General features: G+C 45.4%; 1 long non-coding RNA gene across 2 annotated transcripts in view; it reads right to left on the reverse strand.

The window, feature by feature from the left end:
• The window catches only part of LOC135398962 (uncharacterized), a 116,588-nt gene that overhangs the window by 87,869 nt on the left and 8,487 nt on the right, over positions 1-20,232 (reverse strand). For both annotated transcript variants that reach the window (XR_010424162.1, XR_010424163.1), the window contains exon 2: positions 4,767-4,894. This is a non-coding gene — a long non-coding RNA (uncharacterized LOC135398962). The remainder of the gene's footprint in view (positions 1-4,766; positions 4,895-20,232) is intronic.

Here is a 20,232-nt window from a genome sequence, read left to right on the forward strand (position 1 = left end):
TTTGGGAAGAGGAAATGATATTGTACATTATCATCATCATCATCGCTACTGCAGTTCGTCTGCTGCCTGGTCTGCTGGTTACTTTGCACGCGCTACCCTCTTCATCACCTTAAGCATTGCCTATGGCCTAGCACACATTGCCACGTTCCCTTTAAAAAAGACTACCGTATCGACATTTCTAAGACTAGAGTCTTTTATTAAAATGGGGAGTAAACAAGAAATTATGATGTGGTCTTTTCTATAACGTGCTAGTTAGTAGCTCGAGGATTGCTCATTCTCTTTCTCTCTCTCTCTCTTTCTATCAATTAGTTGATTTTTTTAAAATATACTTTATGTTAAAGCTTCTTGACTCTTGAACGAGGACGCTTAGGCTCAGGTAAGTATAAAAGAAATCACGGAATACCTATAAATGGGCCAACATGTAAATATTTTTGTTAAATTAAATAAACACGTATTTGAGAGTAAACGTGTAGTATTTTTGTGTGTGAGCTGAACATATTTTCACTTCGTGAACAAAACTACAAATCACCATGTTCCTATATTACGGTCAAAAATAATACGACAAACACTGGCCCAATGACGCGTCAACGCCGCAACCGACTCCATCGATACGCTAGCCAAGCAGCTGCCCACACTAGCGTGCTTGCCGTTACCATCGGATGCTGCTAAAATATCACGGGGGTCACGTGACACTCTCTCATTTGATGCCTTATCATTTGGCTACCGAAGGTGTTGGCCACATTCTTCGGCTTGCTATTCGCTGCTGATACGTCCTCTATAACTGTCCTCCGGATGCACCGGCATAGGAACGGCAAGGAAAATGTTTGCCAATGACATATTTTGTCGTTGCATTCGGTTGCTTGCATGGACCTGCTTGTAGAAAGAGGAGAACAAAAATTAATTGAGGAATGATGACGTTATGGGGTATTTTCTTGCCGTAGAAACAGAAGATGAAACTGGTAGGAGTCGTGTTGTCGAAGACCACGATAGATTTGAGTGAAACGCCAGTGAAACACCCCGAGTGAAACGTCTAGAGAGTTATTCACCATGCTAGCATCCAGAGCGCACCAAAATAGGTGAAAAGTTAATCATAACAAAATAACAATAACCACATCACGTATTAATGTGCGGTCGACGATGTTTTTTTTTATGCATCAGTTAGCTTAATGATGGTGGTGTCATGAAATTTTCAGCGCTAGGTCACACTGTTTGTCTGAATTGACGTCATAACCGGCGGTCTCGTATATATGCCGAACTGCGAAATGTACATTTATAGAACGAAAGCCCTGTCATGGAGCTACCCCTGACCCTAATCTAGGACGTAGCTGTTGTAGCCCAATGAGGGGACACGATACCCCACATGTACCTTCGAATGTTCGACAAGACCAGGATTGGAAGCAGTGGAACTGGAATGCGATAAGGCATACATCATTACCACAACCAGTACCTCAAGATGATCAAGGTGAATCGTGCTACACTTGGTATCCTAACCTGAACTTCACACGGACGACATTCCCTAGAATACTCCAACAGAAGATGGGCAAAACGTGATAGCTCTCCGCTATCACGGCTGAGCGGCCAGTGTCATGTCTTTTCGTCCTCCTCTGACCACAGGGAATATATCCTGCGGCTCAGCCACAATATATTCCGTAGCAGACACTAGTGCCGACGTTATCGGCTGCTATGTGCATCGTCTGCTATCGTCTGCTGTGTGCGTCGGACGCCAGTCGCGATATTCCAGCACTGTGCGGATACTCAACGTAATTTCACCCCGTGAACTGCAATTTTCTTTTCCTTCCACCGGGATATTTTGTGGGGATGTTTCTTCGGATGAATACATGGTAAGCGTAGTAATCTGATAGTCCTCAGAATCATAGTGAGTGAAGAAAGGCAAAAAAGTAGTAAATGGGTATCAACTATCTCAGCCATGAAGCCGCTCAAGCCACTCTTACTGCTACGGACAAATATTGAGGTAATCTACTTGTTTAGAAAATCGAAGAAACGCCCCACAAGGAGGTGGGGGTAACATTGGGATGGTGAGCTTGTTTTGAGGATCCGTGTTTACGAAGCAAACGGAGTAACGGTCATGACATGAAGACGGTCTTCCCCACGAGCACGAAAACGAGCGTTTGGCTGAATGACATCTTTCTAAGTGGTAGATATAGAAGTTTCAAATAAGTGTCGTTCAGCGTCGCCACTGAGCCTAAACGGCTGTGTAACACCACTGTGGGGTTAAATGGGACAGATATGAACCCAAAGTGATTATTTTTAATATTCACTGGAAATATTCCGCTATACGAGGACGCACTGCGGCTAAGCCTCTGGTAACGCGTCTGAAACTTATTTATGTGCTTGTTTTTCTCAAAATTTAAGCAGCTTTGTGGAGATCGGGATCGACCGAAAGCACCCGCATTCTGGTCGAATCTGATTGCAGAAAAATATATCTCTTGATGTGATAAGAAGTGTGGTACAAGCTCTCATAATTGAGCTCTTGAAGGTTTGTTTTCTCGTCCTTGGTTGCATTGTGGAAAATAAGGTTGACGTGTTGACTACGTCGTGTAGACCTAATAATCGTTCTAGCATCCGTGATAATTGACTACGTGTACTTTATAGAGGTGAATTAAGCAAGATGTCAAGGGATGCATGCGGGTCCCTCGTGAAAGGGTTATACTTGTAAAAGGCTCGAGCTCAAGAAATTACCAGCGATCTTTGTGTTGAACAATTTCATCAGTTGCCAATGCTGGCTCGGCCGCCATGATGTCGCCATTCTTCTGAATATCTAGATAAAAAAAATCAGATTCACGACTGCTCCTAGTCGGATAGATGTAAAGTGGATTGCACGTTGTGAACACTTCGCCTGTGGACTCGGGCGGTTACTACCGGAATCTTTTGACATCCTTTTTTAACACCACAAGCATCATCGTGAAACTAACGTTGTTTTGTTTTTGTTTCGTTGCCTTCGAATGTCGACACTGCCAGTACAGTACCACATGGCATTGGCAGACATGTTGATTAATGCAGAAATATCCGTCACACACAGCTGTCTGTAAAGCGTGCTTCCCTGCATCATCAGCCCTTATGAGGCAGAGCCGAACGACGGAAGAGGAACGAAATAACTGACTTGCCTATTATTTTATATTATTATTTTTGTGCATAATAATTTTAAAAATAAATAATGAATGAAAATAAAACAGCCGCTGAACTTCGTTTTTGTTTTCGTTCGCGTTTACGATTTCTACAGCGTGAATGTGGATACTGTATATGTGTGACAAGTACGGGGGCGTGCCGAGGGCTTCAAGGAGGGCAACCGAGGAAAAAGTGATTGAAACGAACGAAAGGTCAATGCTTATTGTCAATGCAGTTATTTTCAAATTTAAAACGGAACCATACTTTGTGAGCAATCTTTATAGTATGAAATGTGTGTGCGTCTGTTTAGGCGGCATCGACATGCTGGAGCTTGGACGTAAAATATGGTTCGTTGTTTACTGCTGTTTCCAAGAGTGTTAAGCCATCAAAACAGGGGATATGGCAATTCAAACACAGTGCACCTTGTCGAGATAGTTTCAGCAATAGATGTGGTGCTGAGCACCCGCACTCTGTTTAAAGGGTTAAAATGCGAACGTCTCTAAGTGAAGCCAAAAAGTCAGCAGTAACATTTGTTCATGCGATTCATGAGGAAATCAACTGCACTTTTCCAATCATCTCGAAGTCATAAATTCACCAATTCATTGACCTGCATGTTAGACAGGTTACCAGCTTTACTGTGGTAGGTCACCTTGTTCTATAAATTCCACTCCAAATTGTCCAGCTTCTTTCACTACTAACATCAAATTCCATGTTGACATGCAATTTGGTGGCCGTACTGTTCCGCGTAAAAAGTAGTGGTGCGTGTGAATTTTTATTCGACGACATAAGTAAAGGATGCGCAATTCGTAATATGTCGCGACCGATTAGGCCGCAAAGGTGTTCGAATTGAGTACATACTTCGAAAGTGTGATAACATAGGGTCTTGCACAAGAAGCGCAAATAAATTTCCTTCCTTGTTGTTGGATATTCCTGCCTGTAAATGTTTCACGAGATTCCTAAGGGACAGTCCTTGACAGCGGACATTTGTGACACGAAACGTGTACAATAAACTATACAAAAAGCGTAAAACGTACACAGATGCAACATATATAGAAGATAATTATCCAGAAATTGCAGGTATACCCCGAGGAAACAAAAGAAAAGTCAGCGCCATAATGTTCTTGAAACATCGCACTTGAAAAGGACACCAGGCTATACTCCGTCCCACTACAGAAAAAAAAAAGTCGTAAGAGAAGTATTTCTTCAATTGAGACTGCGCGTATGAAAACAAGGATCCCAGACAACGTAAAAAAAATCTGAAAGAAATGGGTGAGGGATTCCTGTGTGAGGAGAGTAGTGGGACACATCTGACTACTCCGACCACACGGAATTATCTCCTCTCCATATGCCCGACAACCGTTGCATATTACCCCCTTACGAAGCTCACACATACACACACCCTCCCACACTTTATGAGAGAGAGGGCTGAGAGTCATCGACCAAGTCCGGCGCTTGGTCGATGCTCGCAACCCACTTTTGCGTCATAGTGTCAAAACTTGCGGCGTCGACCAGTCATATCGCCTCCGCCCCCGTCACGTGGAAGGGGGGGACGGCCTATACGCGCTGGCGCCGTCGTATATGGCCGATTAATAAAGCCACGCCCCCGCATGCGCAAGGTGAGGAGAGAAGAACCGTCTTACCTCCGTCGCGTCAGAATCTTCATCCCTGCAGAGGAGCGCGGTTGACTCTCTGACTCGACTCTGGTCGACTTTCTCGGCTGTCGTAATCCTGGTCTTCTCAAAGCCTCGTCATTGTTCCCGATCACCACCTGGCGTAGAAGTGAAGCACTTTAACGTCGTCGCCTACTTGCCAGCCCATCGTTGTAGTGGTCTTCCCGCCGCTGTTCAACATTTGCTCCCGTAAATTGCGGCAAATAACCTTGGTAGCCAATATGCTCCTTTTTCTTTTTCTTTTTTCGTGACGCAGGCTAGCAATTAATACAGAGTCTTCTGCTTTTCCCGGTGATTCATATTGTCTTGTCACGAAACGGTGACCCATTTAAAGCGCTTCCGCGAAGATCTTGAGTGATTTAAAATACGGCACGTAAGCAAGTACTGGATAGTGCCGGAAACTGCCCTCGGGATACAACAGGGTAGCCGTGACTGAAACGTAACGTACTGAATGGAACCCTACAGGACATAGCGCGGCTCCGAACTGGTAGCGCCGACTTGCCGGTCTTTTAAACGCGTTGAGTTGAAAGCGTCGTTGGCCGCCGCCGTCACACGGGCCCCCCTGCCCTCCCTCGCTGCCTTCGCTCCGCCCAGCCAATGGGGGAAAGAAAGAAGGGATCAGTCACGAAGAAAAAGACCGTACTACACCGGAAGAGAAGCGTGAGGTTAAACTAAAAAAAAAAGTAGAAGAAAAGGGGGACACACGCACACCGATTCAAAGAGAGAAATTCAAGGCCCAAAACAGCCAAGATTCCCTGTAAAAGCAGCAGTGTGCCGCCCCAAGCCGGGAAAGCAATTACAGGGGCAAAGGCCGGCAGAAGCAGCAACTGGTTCTTGAAAACACGACACTTGGTTGCCCTGTCCAAGGTTTCTTTTCCCCCTCTCGTTTGGTCTCTTACAGCGCTCAGTGTAAACGCTGCGGTCGCACTTAGCAAAGATAAGGAGAGAAGGAAGAAGGGGAAATGGATCTGTTGCTTTTTTTGTCTTCTTTTTTTTTTTTTTTTCATCTTTTCTTCCGAGTGTACTGCGTTAAAAAGAGAAGGGATGCGGTTGCTTTCTAAAGTGATCTGAAAAAGGTACAGTGTTTGTTTAGCACCTTTCGAAGCCTTTTTCCTCACCCTAGATAATTGCTCTTGTAGGTTTTACTGGGAGAGACGTCACATTTATGTTAACGTGTAAAGAGTGTAGTTCCACCCGCAAGTATTTGCTGTATTATTGGTAAGTCGCGCAACTTAAAAACGAGCATTAATCACTGCGAAATCTCACGCTGTGTCGAGTAAACCCTGTAGTTGACACGAGAATAGGGGCTGGTTGGACTGAAGGTCCATGTTCATTTTATAACTTTCTTCATTTAGAAATACTACTGGCCTTGAAGTGACTAAGCACCGAGACAACGTACACTAATCGCACTAACATACTCCGGCACCATACACCTAGCCGGAATGTTTGTTGCGACACCTAGCAAGAAGTCAAACACAGGAAGTTTCGATGTGACAACATTCAGCTAAAACACAAGCGCATGGCATCCCTGTAGGACGCGTATGACATGATTCGGAACTGTAAAAAGGCATAGCTGACAACAGCTGGCCGGCATCTACGCCATACCCCCAGTCGCATAGTTGACAAGCGTGATCAACAGTTATTTTGCGTGTTACTAAATTCTGAAAAGAAAAAAAAAATATATATATATATATATTGATTCGTGCTATCGTGGGAACACCACTGTAATCAAAACAGTAGGTATCGGGGGATTTTGTGTCATTTGTATGCAAAGCCTGGCGGTTGTCGTTCGAGGTCGACTGCTGCTTTACATACAACCTTTCAAATGAAGTGTGCAACCTTTACTGACATTTCAATTGTGATTTGTGACCCTTTATAATTTGCGTAAAAATACCTATATGTGAGCTTTCCGTAAAGATTAATAACATATTAAGGGGTTCTTCTTCTCTGTTTATCCAGTTGGCACAATATTTTTACACAGTGCGTGGGCTTCGTTTCGGTAGCAGGCTCTGCCTCATCGTGGGTCTTGCTGCTGGGAAGCACGGTTTACAGGGTGTCGTACCGAGTAGCACACTAGAGCCCGGATTCCTAGGCAGATGCCTATTTTGTTCGTGCGGTTCTAATAGTGCCTTTTCAATACAGGAGCACGAATTGGGTGCTGGGAAACCTCCTGTACCGTTTTGATGGTGCCCATAAATGCCTATTCCGGCGTTAGTGGCCATTTTGGCGTAGGTGCCTAAAACTCCGACTAAACATCGAAAAATGCCTATAATGGCACTTAGGAAGTGGTGATACTCCGTTCTGCAGGCCAAATTGACATCGGTCACCTCGCACGTTATTTTGAAACCATCGATTCAAAGGAACGAGTATCTCAAAGGTACTAAATGTAAGCTGGAAATTGAAAATCGGTTGTTCAATATAGTCTCTTTCTCTTTCTTTCCGTCGCTTCCAGAATCATGTTGTTGTTGCGTGGGTCGCTATTATAAAAAGTAGGCACGTTTCGTAACGGTTTTGTCGAAATCTAGAACTCTCAGCGCTATTGCGTGCTTACATCTAAAATAGCTTTTTAGTTTCCTTGTGTTTCCTTTATTTTCTTTTTTTTTTTTGTACGACGAATTTGACACAGGGTAAAATGCTGGGGAGAGGATGTGACGTACAAAGGTAGGTACAATCCCTACAGTTTGGCAACCTGGGGATACTGCCTTTGGTGCAGTCAGTGCCAGCAAATCACGCGAGCGAAAATGACGCCCTGTCCAATGTGAAGAGACTTGTTCCTCCATATTTGCTAGCTGTTTCGAGCCTTTAAAAATTCGAGCACTAAGAAACCTGCGCGTTAGACTAAAGCATATTCCTAAAGCATTAGACACTAAAGCATTAGTGCATGCACTAAATGCATGCACGCTACGGATCTCCTTGTACCGTGAATTTACACTAGCAACATACCCTCTATTACTCCAGCGGAAGATGCTAAAAGCGTCATAGCTTTCTGCTGTCACGTGATCGCGAGCGCTTAATCTTCACGTACACTGCTAACCGCGGGGAATATACTGCGACACAGCCACAAGGTATTGCGTAGCAGACGACAGGAAAAGGCGCTGGCGGTGTCGTCTGCTGAGTGCGCAGTACGCCACTCCCGCTATGCGGCCACAGTGTGTGAATGCTCAATATAAGGGCTGAACATCGGCTCCGTGAGCAGTGTTTTCGCTTTTTGTTCCTGTAGAATCTTCCTTGAGGATGTCGGATACGCTCACGTTTTACGTCACTGCTTTGATAATCACCCGTAAAATAGTAGACGTGACGCGAGCGTAATAGATAGCGAAAGCGAGAGATCGCAAATGTTGCACGCATTCTTTCAGCCAAGATTAACGCGAAAGAAATTAACTAATTAGCAACCCTTCGAGCATTATGAGAGGTGGCAAAAAGGAGTGAATGCCTATCGGTCCGTATAATCCTCGCCACCCCAGCTCGCGACTTGAGCCATCAAGAGATGATGCGCCTGAAGCTATCGGTCTTGGGACCTCACCCAACCGGGATAGAAACAAGCCTCGGCCCCGGAGTCATCCATCACACCTTAACGGCGCCTCGACACCTAGCCCTCTAACGATGATTAATGGAAGTCTGTCGGCTTCCCAGCGAATCATCATCGTCTCCTTCGTTCCGCTCGCTTTTCTCACTTTCTGAAAAAGGTCTGGTAGCTGCTTGCGTAGCAGAGATGCTGATCGGCCTGGGCGGCGTGTCAGCGTTGATTTACATTCATCCGTGCACTGGCGTCTCCTTTTCACCGAAGTTTATGTATTATGTATGTTTATATATGGGTTAAGTTTCGGTTTATGGAGTCCGACCAACGTACGGCGTCGAATTATGAATCGAAGAGGCGTACGCCCGGAGTCCTCGGCATACCAAGAAAGAGGGTGGTATATAATTCTCCATACTGATTGGCCTCGATCGTGGTACGCGGTGAAGTCCGTACCTCCAAGGCCATGAGTACTGCTCGGACTCGCAGTGACTGCCCTAGATCTTAACTTTCGGCCGTCATCATTCCTTCATCTGTTATCACATCATCTCATCTCATCCTCGCTACAGTCGTGACGCAGCCCACATAAGTGAGGCCAACAACGGCAAGCCGGTTTTCGTCACCACCACCACCACCACCGTACGAACAACGGCAAGCCGGACCCGTCACCACCACCACCTGTTCGTAAAGTGTGTGTTACTGTTTTTTTAGAGTCTGTTTCTCTCTTTCCTTTTCTTTTTGTTTTGATTGCTGAGCGCTGCTGTAGAGGGCGTTTCTGCGACAGCGAAAATTTTGTGTACCTAGACAAAGAGGATAGCAGAGCATTGCTAAAAATAAAGGACATCGCAGAGTCATGGCAATTATGTTATATCGATATAACTTACTTTGTTTTTCTTTTTTATTATTATTATTATCATTATTCTGCACTTACCCGGGCGGCAGGGCAGGAACCATTTTCAGATTGATTTTTACGATTGCAACTCCTGAGCCTTAACACTTAGCGTGAGGTTCAATAAAGGGGGGAAAGTGGATCACGCAGTCGGAATGTGTATCGAGAGCTTTGAATCGACGTTGCGCGGACACAAACCGCGGCGGGATATTTTAATCCGTTAAGACGGCACGTGCCTATGCCAATCGGATTATGGTGGTTGAAGCGTACAAATCGCAGTCAACACGCGACCACGTTCCACCAACATTTCGAATGCTGCGAAAAGCGCTGGTCGTCTGCTGCGGTTGAATTATTCCGGTAGCTGCTTTCGAGAACTCTCCAGATAAACGGATCATCTTTTGAGATACAGTGGCCTCAATAAAGCTGTATATGTGTTTGATTTATATATCTATATATATATATTTATATATATTGATATATATTTATTTTTTATATTTATATATATATTTATTTATTTATATGTGTGTTTGATTCCGTAGCGGCATTGCTTGTGATATCAAAATTTATTTCGTTCGGATGCCGCAGGTACTTTGTTATGTGCAGCGATACGGTCTTTCATATAGCCGACGTGTTCCTTGAATTTGTCGTTCAGATTCATCGAGACACACTATTACAAAGTAGTGCCGTCGATATGGACGATACAGGCCTGGTTTCACTAACACTAGTTGACACTTGAACCGAGATTAGACTTTTCTAAGCTTGGTGTTAATCGTCAGCACTGTTTCACCCAACGTGGGACAGCGTAGATTTCCCATTAAACATGGTCACACAGAGCCGTTGGTAACACAGGGTTGACGATTAACACTAAGCTTAGGAAAGGTTAATCTCGGTTCAAGTGTCAACTACCGTTGGTGAAACCAGTCACAAAGGGTTAAAGAAAATAGAAAAGAAGAAGACAATCGAAAATGCAGCCTTACTTAATGGATAGGGAGGTGGCAGCCATGATTACTTTAATTTCTGTCGAAATCTGGTAAATGTGCTTTCACGTTATATCTTTTTAAGCTTGAGAAAATAAACTCCTTGGACGCGCACAGTCAACAGTCAGTTCGTGTCATTGTGTTAGGTAACATTCGAGGATTATGCCATCAGCATAGCATCATCCGCCTACATTAAGTGCTTGGCGAGTTAAGTTGTAATGTCATTCGAGCGGTGCCACACGAACAGTTTTAACGGCATTTACCTTACTGCCATTTTCTACCTACTGAGTTCACCACAACTCATTCGCACATGAAGTGCCTACTCTCGCTCCCATTGTTGGCGCAGAGTAACAGTTTTAGTTTGTATCAAACCACTTTCTACTGTATACAACGCAATATGATTTGATAAATTTGAGCTTTCTCAAGCATCCTTTGACGAAAGAAGTCTCAAATTGTTAGAAAAGCGACAACAGCAAAACAACTCGAGGTGCCGCCATATTGGTTGTTTTGGATTCGACACCGGTTGGCAAATACGTTAACTGACTATGTTATTCCAACACATTAGAACTGCTCCCGCATGAAGACCCACTCAATATTATTATATTTCGGAATACTATTACATACATTTTCAACATGTTTAACTGGTTTAATTTTTTTTTTAATGTAGCATAACTTATATTTGACATAGTGAGTGGGCCGGCACCGACATCGCGGCGTTTAATGTCATTAGAAAATGACGTGTGGCACGAGCTTCGTTAATAATGTCATTCGAGACCCGAATGCCATTAGACGATAACGTCATTTTTATCGTGCCTCTGCTGCTCGGGTACCAAAGTGCAGTAACGTCATTTTGACTACGCATGCGGGCAACCTGGCGTGGACAAAAAATAACGCAATATGAAAGATAAACCTGCCATTGCATAGAATGAATCCTATGCACGTCGCTGTCAGAAACAGATCCAGACCCTCAGTTTAGAGGGGGTGGGTTCTTTGTAGGAGCACATAAACTGGTGAGGGGGAGAGGGAAAACTAACTTTTAACCTAATGTTTTTTTGGGGGATCTTGATCGTCCCGGATCCGCCATTGCTCTCTGTCTACAGCCGGATTGATTGCGTGCCCAGCAAGTGAGCAGCTGAGCACGCATCTTGGCTAGTGGTGGTCGAGATTCAAGTGCAGGCAGTGCAGGTTATGTAAGCGCCGTTTGACGGAAGAACCGTCCCAGTACAATCTACTACTGCAGAGCAAAGCGCTTTGTTGCACTTGCAAGCTGCCCTAATGCATTTAGTGCGTTACGCGTGTGTGTGCGTCACACTACGACTTCGATATGTGCTGACATTTCAATGTACGGGAATGGTCGAACGTGTAAGTACAAAATGATGAAACCGAGCCAGCTGCCATCATAACGCCCCTTCTTCGGTTTCTCCACCCCCGTATAAACAAAAAAGTAATGACGGCGAAAAAAAAAAGCTGCTGAGATTAAACGAGACGCGCATTAGGAGAACCGACAAGCTCGCAATCTCCGCTTATCTCTCCCCTGCTCTCATCGTTGCAGCGAATCAGCGGGAGAGCGAAGAATTATGCCATTTGCGCGCAAAAGCGAAACAGCGGCGAAGATTCCCGCTGACTGCAAAACTTTTGTCGCATTCCGCACCGCCCACTTTTCCAGAAGCAGAAGCAGCAACAGAAGCTGAACAGAACGTCTCCAAGATTTCTGTCGCGAAAAGAAACCAATGGCGCGCGTGGTCTTCGTAATTATCTCGGTGCGGCACCCCAAATGGAAATTTCTGCCAGGCTGAATTTGGAATCGCAGGTCGTTTAACATGTCGTCGAAAATTCGTGCGCTTCCCTTGGCAGTGCAGCTGCGAGAAGAATGGCATGCTTTTCCGCCCGCTGAGTTGGCTCTGTTCGTCTTGAAGGAGTCTTTTTTTTTTCGACGATCTGGTGGTGCAGAACGTTGCCTTCAGCAATTATGCTTTCCCTGCTTGTTTTTACAAACTTAGTGGTTTTGCTGGAATGAGGTGCGTCAGCCGTATCAACAGTGTCTCGGAGCGTACAACCGTGTTGCTACTTAAAAAAAAAAATTGTGCTCGTTATACTTATTTTCATTGTCGTTACGATTTAGGTAGATGGTATACGACTCGTTAAAACAGAATTGCAAACATGTTGGTGCATTATACAAATTCAAAAATGGGGAGCAAAACGAACCATACTGACAACACAGTTTTGCTCACCTTAGGGCCATGTTTCTGCACCTCTACCGTTGCGGCTGATCCCATTGAATTGAAACAGCTTCTACAGACTCTTAAGTTGGTGTACTGTCGTAAGCAAGCAGTACGTCCTGGATCGTCTCCTGTCGCTTATTTAAAGTGTGCAGTTTTTGGCCGTGCTATGCGCGGTCTGAAACCTTTCCGCCAATATTCCCCAATATTCTGCCACCATGCATTGCAAACAGCAACTTTACTTCTGCTTCACGTGCAAGTCAAATTAAATGCGCCCATAACCAATGTGCCAGTGTTGTCATTTTCAGTCACTTGAAAGAAAGCTTCACCATCAAAACCTTCCTATTGTTACCTCGAGAACGTACCAGTTATAGGGCTGTTGCAGCGAAGTTTGCACAGCGCCATTTCGGAACCAGGCGACCACGGATAGCAGTGAGATAGTTTCATCAGCGGGATCTGCATGGTGTTTCAAGCGAGATGACGCCAAGGAATGCTACAAAACGTGTAGGAAACCCACAGAAAAAGCGGTGCATCTTGCAAAGTGCGAACAACTCGAGACCATGTGCGAAAGTGCCGCCGTCGTCTGCTAAACTAACGCGCGTTGCATATTTTGGGGCGCTGACGTTGCTGCTCGCTCGCGCCACCTTGCCAGCAGAAACCAGTGCATATGTTTCTCACGTCTCCGTTACATTCTGAACGCGCTTAGAAAGCGAAAGCGGTTTAAAATACCTCAATATAACTCAATAATTAGATGCGATTATTCCGAGCCCTAACCGAGAAGGGGAAAACAAGAAAGGGCAGAGGGAAGGAAACAAGGAAAACTGCGCCGTTTCGCGCCGGCATACACGAAAACGTCCACGGAAGCGTGGCCGTGAATGCGGGCAGCAATCTTTCGCGATTAGGTCGTTATGAGGCATTAGCCCGAACTAGTACAGCACTATCGGAGCACAGAAGACGCGAGGACCGTGAGCTGGCTGGTGCCGAAAGCAGCCGGAAATTGGAGCTGCTGCCGTAGAGAGGGGAAGGGGGCGGGGCTTCCTGCCTTTTCAATTTAGGTCCCTGAGTTTGTATTCATGAGGCGCTGCTCTGTGCTTCGCCCTCTGCCCCCCCCCCCCCGTCCTTTTTCTCTGTTTTAAGCACTGACTGCCCCACATGCGGCGCCACACGACACTATGCAGCGATGAAGGAAAGCTTCGCCGTCATATCCTTTAAGACACGGTCCCCTGGAAATGCAAGAAAACGAATCGCGAATAGTGTTCTGTTGAAAACAACTGGCTGTACGGTGACAGATATTAGGTACCTCCAGTTGTTGTTCCAGCTTGAACTGTAGCTCCCCCCCCCCCCCCATCTCTCTCTCTCTCTTCTGCGCTACCGTAACTTACCCTCTCGTATCATTAAGGGAAACTAAATATTGGAGAAACTACGTAGTTGTCCCAGTTCAGAACAGACTAAATCAATGAACTGTGTCTTCGTCGTTCCTAGGCCAGCCTGTTCGATAAAAGAAGAAAATAGCGATTATATCATCCAGAAAACAACGATGAAATCCAGGGAAGGAGTGTTAGAGAGGAGTCATTTTTCTTCCTCCACAGGTTATGAGACAGCACAGAAGCAAAGTGTCTTGTTGAAAGAAGATACGAGAGAGACAGAGGTAGAGAAGGAATAGGTGATTCGTAATTGGAGTAGATTTACACGTAATATGTGTAGGGTAGAGAAGGAAACAAACTGGTTAGATACGGGTGTCGAATACGTCCATATGTGGCCTACCCTGTTGACGGATGTGCGCTTGAAACATTCAACGTTTCATTCCCATTTAGTACCGTATCGCGGAGGAGTGAGCTTGTGTATCCATCGGAATTAGTAAAGCTGTAAACAGATGTCACAAAGGTCTTAAAAGACGACCTCGTGACCATCTATTTTTCTTTCTCCTTTTTTTTCTTTATTTATTTATTTTTTCTTTTTTTTTTTTTTTAAGGACTGAAGACATCCAGCTACATCATCGCACACCGACGAAACTTCCGAGCGCAAATCCACCCGCAGATACAAGTTTCTCTCGCGAAGCATCCCCCCCGTGCTCCTTTTAATACACCCCATACACATGACGGATGACTGGCTGAACCCAATCTGTGCACCGTATATATGCACCTTCTACGGGGATAAGATTCGCGGGGCGGTTTCGGGTCGGCGGGTTAACGCTGCCAGATTGGAGCGTGAAATTTTCATTTCATGAGTCAGTTGGCGTTGCACTGTGGGAGACATAATGGTATGCGGAGCAGCGGTCGGGGATTCTCCCGCCCGACACGTGAGCACTTCAAAAATTATATATGGCATTTCCGCCTGGCCTGTCAGTCACCATGCTTCCCCACTTCTGGCTTCGCGAACGCTACGTACGGGAGCCAGATATGCTCTCTCATGCGAGGAGTTTAAGGCTTTTAAACGAATTTGTGTACGGTGACAGTTGCGTTTCGTTCTGGCGAGTTTTCGCCATCGCGTTGAAGGAATGTTGATGTCATGCTGCTTTCAAGCGTATCCAATGTTTTCTAAGTTTTGAATGTCCGTGCGACCGTAATGAACGGGCTGAAGGTTATGGACGGATAATGTGGAGGTAGGGACTGCTCGTTGCATGAAGATCATCGCAGCGACTAAGTTTGAGAATATACCCATTAGTGAGCGAAGCCTGAGTGCTATTTCGTTATTTCATGGCCACTGTTCATTTGTATCTTCTCGTGTACTTTCTATTTATTTCTCTTTTTCTTTATTTCTTACATTTTGTGCTATGTTATGCAATTCTCGGCCAATTCTCTAGGTGTTATTTGTGCCAATAATTCGCGTCAAATCAAATTATCTGCAGTCGTATTACTTCTATGTCAGAAAACCTATTGTGATTTGAACGCCTTTAACCGAAAGGCACGCGGGTTTAAGGTTAGGTATGGTTAAGGTAAGGAACGTGTAAGGTAAAGACGTTTAACGTTGCACAAGAGACGCCTTAGCCTTTGAACGTAGCGACTCTAAGGAACTAGTAATATACATAAGTCACTACGTACGTGATACACGTACGAATGTACAGCTGTTCTAAACCCCTTGACTTTCGCGTTCCCCTGGCATCCACGCCCACGACAGAGTTTACTTGATTTCATCAATGCTGTAACAGCACGTATAGGTCTGCATAAACAGCCCAGACCTACGCTCAGCAAGGAGCAAAGAATTCGAGAAGGAATAATACCGACATCAGCGGAGCCGAGACGGGATTTAGGCAGCATGCTTTTTTCTGTGTACTCTTGCGGATGCGCATCGCTGATGACGGGATTAACATCCGGGTCGCTCTCGCTCGCCAATAATTAAGACCCGGTTCCCGTCGCCAGGCGTGCATCATTAATGAGGCCTCCATCTCCCTTCAGCTCTCCCATCAAAGCGTTGCCAACAATGATACGCCCTGTGTATTGATTGCGGCTTCACATCGGCAACAGACTTTTGCTTGGCACGCTTCGTCTCGCGTAAACAAGCATTCGTCATCATCTCGCATCCGACATAAAAGCGTGCGAAGATGTTCACATGTCCTGTACGTTCACGTGATTATGTGCTATTCAATTTTCTTGTTGCATTATACATTATAATCACGTACCGCGCTAAAATCGTATTATATAATCTACTTGCCCGAAAATTATGGAATCCTACCGCCGGCTGTGTTCTCTCAGGTTTTCCCTGGGTTTTCCGTAGACTTTCCACACGAATGTCGGCACATTTCCCCCTGAAGTCGGCACAGGACGCATACTAACCCCCCTCTCCCCACTCCTTTCTGCTGTCCTCTCTCCATCTGTCCACATCTGTACGGCGCTCATAGCCACAGTTGCTTCGCGGCGCTAACTCGAAAAAAGAAAAGAAAATTACGGGATCAACGGTATTTGCCTTCGGCGAGCTTTCGCCACGACTTACGACGACTTTGATCAATTGACAAAATAAAAAATGAATTTTCTGAATTGAACTCCGAAAGCCGTAACGTTTGTGAATGTGAACGTAACGTTTCCCTTCTCTCGCTTTTGGTTCGTTTTCTTTTTTGCGAGGAACAAAAAGCGCGTGTCTAATTGAGCCCATTCGTTGCGAAATACATTCCGTTCTGCAATGGTACTAGCGGCGAAAACATTGCGAAAACTATCGTTTCGAGGCGGGCGCAAATTGTCGGTCGACGTTAGTCCATGTACTGTCGTAGTACAAGGACTAGTCCTAGTCCTGTCGTCTTTGCGTATATAAGGAATAGCGTCGGTCGTTCTGCGCACGCGCAAGACACAAGCAGAGCTTTGCGCATTGCGCATAACCACCACGCTGTCCTTTACGTACGCAAAGGCGGCGACAGCGTACGTTATACTAAAACTCACTAATGCAAAAGCCGGCGAAAGACCTTCAGAGATATTTTCCGTGCTGCAGCTGATACGGCAGCAAGGTTACAGGCCAGATGTCTGAAACAACAGTGGGGAAGGAAACATGAAGAGAGGGGTCACCTTTTTTTTTTTTTTTTGCTGCTTCTTGCATTAACTTGATGGTGAACTGACGACGACCGACAATTTGCGTTTGTCGCGGAGCGAAGGTTCCCCCCCCCCCCCCTCCACCGAGCTATTACCATTGTACCAGGGAATGCATTGCGCTATCTGTTTCTGGCAAACAAAATACAAATGCTACGTTCAGCTTGCGAATTTCGGTTTAATTACGAAAATTCGACTTTCTTGCGATAGAAAATTTATTGGAGTGGTCTAAAGTCACGGGAAAAGTTCGCCGAAAGTAAATACTTTAGACTTCATAATTGTCGTACGAGAGGATTTTCAGACACAACTTTTTAACACGTAAGGTGAAGCGGCCTGTATATTATATTCGTGCTAGATAGCCGTCTCTGATAGGATGATGTTCACTGTCTCAGTGTCAGAGTCTCTATCTAGGATGGTGGCACATCGAAAAACGGCGTCCGGCGTAGGTAGTAATGCAAATAAGGGCCGTGGCAGTCACAGAAGCTTTCTCGAAATAAAGGACTCTAACCGGCCCGGACGTAGTACATACTTCTTTTTTCAGGGAAGTTGATGAATGTAAAGCCAAGGACGCGATAGGGGGGGGGGGGGGGGGACAGACCTGCCATACCAAGCGTCAAGTTCTCAGAAAGTATCTACGTGCGAATTAGAAGTGTGTGACACATTACAATCTCCCGACGCGCGCTCACTACATTTTATTTCGTTCTCTCTCGCAACATTCGTCGGACCCGAAGTACAGGACTAAAGTCTGGGGGGTCGTGACCCCCAAGGGAACAGCAGCGGGGCCAACGTGCTGCCATGACAACGGGACTTTACCCTCCTCTTCTTCCCGAACTCATAAGTGGACAGGTGACTCCCATCTTTTACGGATGCGCGTGCCACCGTCCCCTGTCACTTTTTATTGGAAGCCCCCCTTTTATTTATTTATAGCCGCTTATTTATCGTTCCCTCCACACTCTTCTGCTCCCCGGAGGACAGCCTCAAAAGATGTCGCGCCTGGCATTCGGTTTTGGCCGCTTTCATTCCGAGCGATCCGTTTTCGCCAACTACACGGATGAAGGAGAAAGTGGTGACTTTTTTTTCGATGGTGTCGCCCACTTTCGTCGGCTTGAAGGGGGTGTCTCCTTGCTCTGGCTGGGCCTAAGAATTGCATCTCCATTTCGGGGACGAGGTTGGTAAAGTAAGTGCTGAAGATTCGAAGTAGATGGAGATAAAGCCGTCACGAAAGCGTATGTGTAAAAGCATTAGTGCAGTGCAGAGGTTTGAGAATGTTTCTGGTGTGATCGCAATACCGAGTATCATACATTGTTCGGCATTTGAGGTAATTCGATACTTGGTTGAGCTAGTTATTAGGATTTGTATTTCGGTGAATCAAGTAATTACTGAGTGTTAAGAAAACCTATTCAAGAACCATAACGTAGTTGTTCATCATGCGTGCCATTATTTTTTTTTTGAAGGGTTTGCTCCATACTTCGACCTAATAACCGAATAACTGAGTGTAAATGTTTGTTTTAATGTATGTTTTAGCTGATTCTTCAATTACTTTAACAATGTAACACGATGATAGCCAAGTTCGGTAGTTTGTTTCTACGAGCAAGTTGACGTCGTTGCGAAGTAGAATGATACCACACACACACACACACCACTCTGTCTCTCGTTTTTGGTATCATCGTTGATTCGGACACCTTAGAGATGGATACTTATCCGTTCTCAGCACGCAGGTTACACAATAATTTCACCTCAAACACACAACAAGCATGGAACAAGGTGACAGCCCGTTGAATATGCCTCAGGCTAATTTTATCGAGCTATTTACGCACCTCTTGAACAATGCGCTGAATGGCACAGTGGTGTTCTCCGTGGGAAACACCCGTTTTATTTAGACAGATCTGGGGGAAATGTAAACTAGATGACGTCGGGACACATTCCCTCCGTAAGGCCAAATAGAGATACTACACCTCCTGTAAACAAGAATGAAAAAAAAAAAAAAAAATCCAGCTAAAGTGTGTTGTGTGCTAAGGGACATTGTGTCAACTGCTCTCTGTACTCATTTTGAATCTCATTTGGTCTTCGCTTGACACCTTGAAAATGTCAGTAGATGTCTCAAAGCGTAGTGAGTCCTTACTGCCAACTATTGTGGGCTCAATTTATGGTTTAGAGGGGGGGAGGGATGACGTACAATAAGAAAAGGAGTGACAGGGACAGCGTTGAGGGGACGTCACGTATACAGCGCTGCGTAATCGCTAAGCGAATATTATTGAGAAAGTGAATACATTACGTGTACAACAACAACAATAAATAAATGATGGAGAAGTGGTGATGACATGGGATGACACATATTATGCTATCGATGGGAAACTGCATATCAATGGTGACGAGTAAAACAACAACAACATTTCTGAACTTTGTAATGAAAATGCTTTCTGGGACTCGAGCCTTCTTCACGGCAGGCGGGTGCAAAGGGAAATAGTTGTCAGTGTGGTGACGTGAACCTAGCAGGAAAATCGTAGGCTGTATCGCAGGACTACAGTCTGCGACCAGCGTTGACTGTACGAATGCATAGGCTTTTCCTTATTTATCTACACTTACGCGATCAAGGGCAATCCCCCTCTGTAAACTTTTCGTTCTTCTCTGCGATGGGTGTGCGTGAAATATCATGCGTTCTTGCACAAGAACAATTCTCATTTGTGGCCTGTAGCACGAAAGATGTCTTTAATCTGCGCGCGCTCCACAATCCCTCTCACTTCTTTCAAAAACACTGTAAGAGAATGAGTGAGGTTGACATCACACTGGTGGGCCTGGGGGCGCCAGTCACTCGGCGTGGCCCCGTCAACGGACTCCGCCGAAGAGCCCTAGCGTACGCGGTTCGGAGTCGCGCCGTGTCCCTGGCGGACAAATTTTCGTGACAAATGAGGGATTTTCTTCACCAACACGTCACGGTAGTAGGCCAGGGTGGCGCCTTCGAGATTTCGCCGCCCCGGACGTCACTGATTTCTCGGGGAGCCTTCGTAAATTTAATTGCGCAGTGATTATAGACACTGTCCAGTCATATATTTCGCACGGTTGCCACAACTTGCGGACGAATTAAGCATGGGCTTCGGGAAGTCCTAAATGCCATTTTGTTGTTTGTTTACCAAATAACTATTAGTGCTACAAACTACTTTCACAAACAACATGCAAAGAGAAAAGGAGTAAATTGGGGAACAACTACAGCTTCTAGTCCTCTAGATTGCAGTTACTCCCCATACCTTCAAATTTACTCCCCAGCATTGGAAATAGTCCCTAAATTTCCCATAAACAGACGTTGGTTTAGTCGCGAAACGACT

Source organism: Ornithodoros turicata, chromosome 1, assembly GCF_037126465.1.
Source record: "Ornithodoros turicata isolate Travis chromosome 1, ASM3712646v1, whole genome shotgun sequence".
In the NCBI taxonomy this organism is placed as follows: domain Eukaryota; kingdom Metazoa; phylum Arthropoda; class Arachnida; order Ixodida; family Argasidae; genus Ornithodoros; species Ornithodoros turicata.